Genomic DNA, 6425 nt, shown 5'->3' on the forward strand with positions numbered 1-6425 from the left:
AAAAACATTTGTAATTCTAAATAGTTTATTTTTGATTTAACAGTTCCCTGAGGTACTGCTCTTTGGGGTACTTATACAGTGGTACTGTGTTCAGGCTGCATATAGAAAAGGGAAATATATGTTAATAAGGGCTGACAGTAACCGCAAATGGACTGTGAAAGATGTATTGCTAACTCTTCCTAGAGGTCGCCAGTAGAATAATATGGACTCATGTTGAAAATGTTTTTTTTTTAAGCAGTAACATTATGTTATGCTTTTTGACTTGGTATGAAGGAAAGGTTAATGTCATAATTCATCATATAGTCAATGTTTGTCTAATTTACTGAAACAGAAGTGTAATGAATTTAACTGTGTTTTTGTTGTTGTTGAGCTTATCATGGAAGCTGAAGTCAGATCGTGTCTCAATGAATGATAGAAATCATTTGACAATGGACCGTGTGTGTCAACCTCAAAACCCTCCCTAACCGGCTGAAGAAAAAGAGACGAAGGCGGTGCTATGAGAGACAATGACTTTTACCACTCCTATCTGAGTCGGAACCAAAACCAGTGCCAGGGTGCTGAGAGCGCGTGTGGAGTGAGCGTGGAGAGAGAGAGAGAAGCTCAGGTGAGAGACTCGTGGTGCTGAGAGCGCGTGTGGAGTGAGCGTGGAGAGAGAGAGAACAAGCTCAGGTGAGAGACTCGTGGTGCTGAGAGCGCGTGTGGAGTGAGCGAGAGAGAGAGAGAACAAGCTCAGGTGAGAGACAGGTCGTGGTGCTGAGAGCGCGTGTGGAGTGAGCGTGGAGAGAGAGAGAGAGAAGCTCAGGTGAGAGACTCGTGGTGCTGAGAGCGCGTGTGGATTGAGCGTGGAGAGAGAAGCTCAGGTGAGAGGCTCGTGGTGCTGAGAGCGCGTGTGGAGTGAGCGTGGAGAGAGAGAGAACAAGCTCAGGTGAGAGACTCGTGGTGCTGAGACCGCGTGTGGAGTGAGCGTGGAGAGAGAGAAGCTCAGGTGAGAGACTCGTGGTGCTGAGAGCGCGTGTGGAGTGAGCGTGGAGAGAGAGAACAAGCTCAGGTGAGAGACTCGTGGCTGAGAGCGCGTGTGGAGCGTGAGCGTGGAGAGCGTGGAGAGAGAACAAGCTCAGGTGAGAGACTCGTGGTGCTGAGACCGCGTGTGGAGTGAGCGTGGAGAGAGAGAGAGAACAAGCTCAGGTGAGAGACTCCTGGTGCTGAGAGCGCGTGTGGAGTGAGCGTGGAGAGAGAGAGAACAAGCTCAGGTGAGAGGCTCGTGGTGCTGAGAGCGCGTGTGGCGCGTGTGAGCGTGGAGAGAGAGAGAGAAGCTCAGGTGAGAGACTCGTGGTGCTGAGAGCGCGTGTGGATTGCGCGTGGAGTGAGCGGAGAGAGAGAAGCTCAGGTGAGAGGCTCGTGGTGCTGAGACCGCGTGTGGAGTGAGCGTGGAGAGAGAGAGAGAGAAGCTCAGGTGAGAGACTCGTGGTGCTGAGAGCGCGCGTGTGGCTCAGGTGAGCGTGGAGAGAGAGAGAACAAGCTCAGGTGAGAGACTCGTGGTGCTGAGAGTGCGTGTGGAGTGAGCGTGGGAGAGAGAGAAGCTCAGGTGAGAGACTCGTGGTGCTGAGAGCGTGTGGGTGAGCGTGAGAACAAGCTCAGGTGAGAGACTCGTGGTGCTGAGAGCGCGTGTGGAGTGAGCGTGGAGAGAGAGAAGCTCAGGTGAGAGGCTCGTGGTGCTGAGAGCGCGTGTGGAGTGAGCGTGGAGAGATGGGGTGGTGGCACCGGGATCCTCATCTCTCCCAAGTGGTCATTCTCTCTTTCTCCCCTTACCCATCTGTCTATCGCCTCCTTTGAATTCCATGCTGTCACAGTTACTAGCCCTTTCAAGCTTAACATCCTTATCATTTATCGCCCTCCAGGTTCCCTCGGAGAGTTCATCAATGAGCTTGATGCCTTGATAAGCTCCTTTCCTGAGGACGGCTCACCTCTCACAGTTCTGGGCGACTTTAACCTCCCCACGTCTACCTTTGACTCTTTCCTCTCTGCCTCCTTCTTTCCACTCCTCTCCTCTTTTGACCTCACCCTCTCACCTTCCCCCTACTCACAAGGCAGGCAATACGCTCGACCTCATCTTTACTAGATGCTGTTCTTCCACTAACCTCATTGCAACTCCCCTCCAAGTCTCCGACCACTGCCTTGTATCCTTTTCCCTCTCGCTCTCATCCAACACCTCCCACACTGCCCCTACTCGGATGGTATCGCGCCGTCCCAACCTTCGCTCTCTCTCCCCCGCTACTCTCTCCTCTTCCATCCTATCATCTCTTCCCTCCGCTCAAACCTTCTCCCACCTATCTCCTGATTCTGCCTCCTCAACCCTCCTCTCCTCCCTCTCTGCATCCCTTGACTCTCTATGTCCCCTATCCTCCAGGCCGGCTCGGTCCTCCCTCCCGCTCCGTGGCTCGATGACTCATTGCGAGCTCACAGAACAGGGCTCCGGGCAGCCGAGCGGAAATGGAGGAAAACTCGCCTCCCTGCGGACCTGGCATCCTTTCACTCCCTCCTCTCTACATTTTCCTCCTCTGTCTCTGCTGCTAAAGCCACTTTCTACCACGCTAAATTCCAAGCTGCTGCCTCTAACCCTAGGAAGCTCTTTGCCACCTTCTCCCTCTCCTGAATCCTCCGCCCCCCCCTCCTCCCTCTCTGCAGATGACTTCGTCAACCATTTTGAAAAGAAGGTCGACGACATCCGATCCTCGTTTGCTAAGTCAAACGACACTGCTGGTTCTGCTCACACTGCCCTACCCTGTGCTCTGACCTCTTTCTCCCTCTCTCTCCAGATGAAATCTCGCGTCTTGTGACGGCCGGCCGCCCAACAACCTGCCCGCTTGACCCTATCCCCTCCTCTCTTCTCCAGACCATTTCCGGAGACCTTCTCCCTTACCTCACCTCGCTCATCAACTCATCCCTGACCGTTGGCTACGTCCCTTCCGTCTTCAAGAGAGCGAGAGTTGCACCCCTTCTGAAAAAACCTACACTCGATCCCTCCGATGTCAACAATTACAGACCAGTATCCCTTCTTTCTTTTCTCTCCAAAACTCTTGAACGTGCTGTCCTTGGCCAGCTCTCCCGCTATCTCTCTCTGAATGACCTTCTTGATCCAAATCAGTCAGGTTTCAAGACTAGTCATTCAACTGAGACTGCTCTCCTCTGTATCACGGAGGCGCTCCGCACTGCTAAAGCTAACTCTCTCTCCTCTGCTCTCATCCTTCTAGATCTATCGGCTGCCTTCGATACTGTGAACCATCAGATCCTCCTCTCCACCCTCTCCGAGTTGGGCATCTCCGGCGCGGCCCACGCTTGGATTGCGTCCTACCTGACAGGTCGCTCCTACCAGGTGGCGTGGCGAGAATCTGTCTCCTCACCACGCGCTCTCACCACTGGTGTCCCCCAGGGCTCTGTTCTTGGCCCTCTCCTATTCTCGCTATACACCAAGTCACTTGGCTCTGTCATAACCTGACATGGTCTCTCTTATCATTGCTATGCAGACGACACACAATTAATCTTCTCCTTTCCCCCTTCTGATGACCAGGTGGCGAATCGCATCTCTGCATGTCTGGCAGACATATCAGTGTGGATGACGGATCACCACCTCAAGCTGAACCTCGGCAAGACGGAGCTGCTCTTCCTCCCGGGAAGGACTGCCCGTTCCATGATCTCGCCATCACGGTTGACAACTCCATTGTGTCCTCCTCCCAGAGCGCCAAGAACCTTGGCGTGATCCTGGACAACACCCTGTCGTTCTCAACTAACATCAAGGCGGTGGCCCGTTCCTGTAGGTTCATGCTCTACAACATCCGCAGAGTACGACCCTGCCTCACACAGGAAGCGGCGCAGGTCCTAATCCAGGCACTTGTCATCTCCCGTCTGGATTACTGCAACTCGCTGTTGGCTGGGCTCCCTGCCTGTGCCATTAAACCCCTTCAACTCATCCAGAACGCCGCAGCCCGTCTGGTGTTCAACCTTCCCAAGTTCTCTCACGTCACCCCGCTCCTCCGTTCTCTCCACTGGCTTCCAGTTGAAGCTCGCATCCGCTACAAGACCATGGTGCTTGCCTACGGAGCTGTGAGGGGAACGGCACCTCAGTACCTCCAGGCTCCTCCTTCCGGAGACACCTGAAACCCCACCTCTTTAAGGAATACCTAGGATAGGTTAAGTAATCCCTCTCACCCCACCCCCCCTAAGTTTTAGATGCACTATTGTTAAGTGACTGTCCCACTGGATGTCATAAGGTGAATGCACCAATTTGTAAGTCGCTCTGGATAAGAGCGTCTGCTAAATGACTTAAATGTAAATGTAAATGTAAATGTAGAGAGAGAACAAGCTCAGGTGAGAGACTCGTGGTGCTGAGAGCGCGTGTGGAGTGAGCGTGGAGAGAGAGAGAGAAGCTCAGGTGAGAGACTCGTGGTGCGGAGAGCGCTTGTGTGGAGTGAGCGTGGAGAGAGAGAGAGAAGCTCAGGTGAGAGACTCGTGGTGCTGAGAGCGCGTGTGGAGTGAGCGTGGAGAGAGAGAGAGAGAACAAGCTCAGGTGAGAGACTCGTGGTGCTGAGAGCGCGTGTGGAGTGAGCGTGGAGAGAGAGAAGCTCAGGTGAGAGGCTCGTGGTGCTGAGAGCGCGTGTGGAGTGAGCGTGGAGAGAGAGAGAACAAGCTCAGGTGAGAGACTCGTGGTGCTGAGAGCGCTTGTGTGGAGTGAGCGTGGAGAGAGAGAGAACAAGCTCAGGTGAGAGACTTGTGGTGCTGAGAGCGCGTGTGGTGCTGAGCGTGGAGAGAGAGAGAACAAGCTCAGGTGAGAGACTTGTGGTGCTGAGAGCGCGTGAGCGTGAGAGAGAGAGAGAAGCTCAGGTGAGAGACTCGTGGTGCTGAGAGCGCGTGTGTGAGCGTGGAGAGAGAGAGAGAAGCTCAGGTGAGAGACTCGTGGTGCTGAGAGCGCGTGTGGAGTGGAGCGTGGAGAGAGAGAGAACAAGCTCAGGTGAGAGACTCGTGGTGCTGAGAGCGCGTGTGGAGTGAGCGTGGAGAGAGAGAACAAGCTCAGGTGAGAGACTCGTGGTGCTGAGAGCGCGTGTGGAGTGAGCGTGAGAGAGAGAGAGAGAAGCTCAGGTGAGGTGAGAGGCTCGTGGTGCTGAGAGCGCGTGTGGAGTGAGCGTGGAGAGAGAGAGAAGCTCAGGTGAGAGACTCGTGGTGCTGAGAGCGCGTGTGGAGTGAGCGTGGAGAGAGAGAGAACAAGCTCAGGTGAGAGACTCGTGGTGCTGAGAGCGCGTGTGGAGTGAGCGTGGAGAGAGAGAGAGAACAAGCTCAGGTGAGAGACTCGTGGTGCTGAGAGCGCGTGTGGAGTGAGCGGAGAGAGAGAGAACAAGCTCAGGTGAGAGACTCGTGGTGCTGAGAGCGCGTGTGGAGTGAGCGTGGAGAGAGAGAGAGAGAAGCTCAGGTGAGAGGCTCGTGGTGCTGAGAGCGCGTGTGGAGTGAGCGTGGAGAGAGAGAGAGAGAACAAGCTCAGGTGAGAGGCTCGTGGTGCTGAGAGCGCGTGTGGAGTGAGCGTGGAGAGAGAGAGAACAAGCTCAGGTGAGAGACTCGTGGTGCTGAGAGCGCGTGTGGAGTGAGCGTGGAGAGAGAGAAGAAGCTCAGGTGAGAGACACGTGGTGCTGAGAGCGCGTGTGGAGTGAGCGTGGAGAGAGAGAGAGAAGCTCAGGTGAGAGACACGTGGTGCTGAGAGTGCGTGTGGAGTGAGCGTGGAGAGAGAGAGAACAAGCTCAGGTGAGAGACTCGTGGTGCTGAGAGCGCGTGTGAAGTGAGCGTGGAGAAAGAGAGAGAGAACAAGCTCAGGTGAGAGACTCGTGGTGCTGAGAGCGCGTGAGGGTCAGTCGTGACTCGTGGTGCTGAGAGAGAGAAAGCTCAGGTGAGAAACGTGGTGCTGAGATGTGGACAGCGTGGAGAGAGAGAGAACAAGCTCAGGTGAGAGACACGTGGTGCTGAGAGCGCGTGTGGAGTGAGCGTGGAGAGAGAGAACAAGCTCAGGTGAGCGACTCGTGGTGAGATACTGATTTTTCTGGGAGAGAGAGAACAAGCTCAGGTGAGAGGCCTGGTGCTGAGAAGAGTGTATGAGCCGGCAAGAAAAGCTCAGGTTATAAATGTGGTTCTGACAGGGGTGATGGATGAGCGTGACTTGATCAAGCTCAGGTGGAATGGTGTGCCTGGGTGAGTCTCAAAGAAGCTCGCACTGAGGTCAGTCATTCTACATTTCTACATTCTAAAGTGATAAAACGTTGTCATTGTGATTGGACACTAAAACGGGCACTGAGGTCAGTCTGAATAAACTACATTCTACATTCTAAAGTGATAAAACGTTGTCTGATTTTGATTGGACAGGCCTGTAATGAGAAGAGTTATGACCG

The sequence above is a fragment of the Oncorhynchus gorbuscha genome, unplaced genomic scaffold, assembly GCF_021184085.1.
Source record: "Oncorhynchus gorbuscha isolate QuinsamMale2020 ecotype Even-year unplaced genomic scaffold, OgorEven_v1.0 Un_scaffold_4107, whole genome shotgun sequence".
NCBI classification, from domain to species: Eukaryota; Metazoa; Chordata; class Actinopteri; order Salmoniformes; family Salmonidae; genus Oncorhynchus; species Oncorhynchus gorbuscha.